The 1,267-nt window shown below is 57.4% G+C and overlaps 1 non-coding gene across 1 annotated transcript in view; it reads left to right on the top strand.

The window, feature by feature from the left end:
• Positions 1-506: 506 nt before the first annotated feature.
• LOC126216989 (small subunit ribosomal RNA) overlaps positions 507-1,267 on the top strand; it is a 1,909-nt gene continuing 1,148 nt past the window's right edge. The window contains exon 1 of the ribosomal RNA XR_007542309.1: positions 507-1,267. This exon is cut by the window's right edge and continues 1,148 nt beyond it. This is a non-coding gene — a ribosomal RNA (small subunit ribosomal RNA).

The following is a 1,267-nucleotide window of genomic DNA, read 5'->3' as shown; positions in this document are numbered from 1 at the left end:
CACTCGGCGCCGCGACGCCGTCTGCTGCTCGGTCGCCCCCGCGGTTCTCGCAGGTGGTTTGTATCGCAGCTGTGCGGATGTGTTGGCGCGTGCGCTGTGCTGGGAGAGTTCGCTTTGGCACCCAAGTGGGGCTCTGCCCCTCTGTGGCGCTGGCGTTGGAGCTGCCCGGTCACTGTTTGTGGCCGCGTGTTGTCTCCCGCCGGCAACACCACGACAGCACGCTCCCGGGCCTCTGTCGGCAGCGGCAAGCTCAGTTGGGAGCACGGGTGGTCGCACTGAAAGCGTCTACTCGCCTATCTCCGGGCGATTGCGCCTCTCTCGAACCCGACCAAGTACTTAGGACGGCGCTGCGCGCCGCCGGGACCTGAGAGGGTTTCGAGGTGTATCGTGCAGGGGAGCCCAGCCTCCTCCTGTTTGCAGAATAATTGAGCGGACGCTTGCGTGTTCGCGCGGGCCTCCGGGACACACTCCCGGGCGGCCGGCTGCTCAGCTCTAGTTGACGCAGCTCCCTGGTTGATCCTGCCAGTAGTCATATGCTTGTCTCAAAGATTAAGCCATGCATGTCTCAGTACAAGCCGCATTAAGGTGAAACCGCGAATGGCTCATTAAATCAGTTATGGTTCCTTAGATCGTACCCACGTTACTTGGATAACTGTGGTAATTCTAGAGCTAATACATGCAAACAGAGTCCCGACCAGAGATGGAAGGGACGCTTTTATTAGATCAAAACCAATCGGTCGGCTCGTCCGGTCCGTTTGCCTTGGTGACTCTGAATAACTTTGGGCTGATCGCACGGTCTTCGTACCGGCGACGCATCTTTCAAATGTCTGCCTTATCAACTGTCGATGGTAGGTTCTGCGCCTACCATGGTTGTAACGGGTAACGGGGAATCAGGGTTCGATTCCGGAGAGGGAGCCTGAGAAACGGCTACCACATCCAAGGAAGGCAGCAGGCGCGCAAATTACCCACTCCCGGCACGGGGAGGTAGTGACGAAAAATAACGATACGGGACTCATCCGAGGCCCCGTAATCGGAATGAGTACACTTTAAATCCTTTAACGAGTATCTATTGGAGGGCAAGTCTGGTGCCAGCAGCCGCGGTAATTCCAGCTCCAATAGCGTATATTAAAGTTGTTGCGGTTAAAAAGCTCGTAGTTGGATTTGTGTCCCACGCTGTTGGTTCACCGCCCGTCGGTGTTTAACTGGCATGTATCGTGGGACGTCCTGCCGGTGGGGCGAGCCGAAGGCGTGCGACCGCCTCGTGCGT

The sequence above is a fragment of the Schistocerca nitens genome, unplaced genomic scaffold, assembly GCF_023898315.1.
Source record: "Schistocerca nitens isolate TAMUIC-IGC-003100 unplaced genomic scaffold, iqSchNite1.1 HiC_scaffold_50, whole genome shotgun sequence".
Lineage (NCBI taxonomy): Eukaryota > Metazoa > Arthropoda > Insecta > Orthoptera > Acrididae > Schistocerca > Schistocerca nitens.
This window is presented reverse-complemented; position numbering and strand designations above follow the sequence as displayed.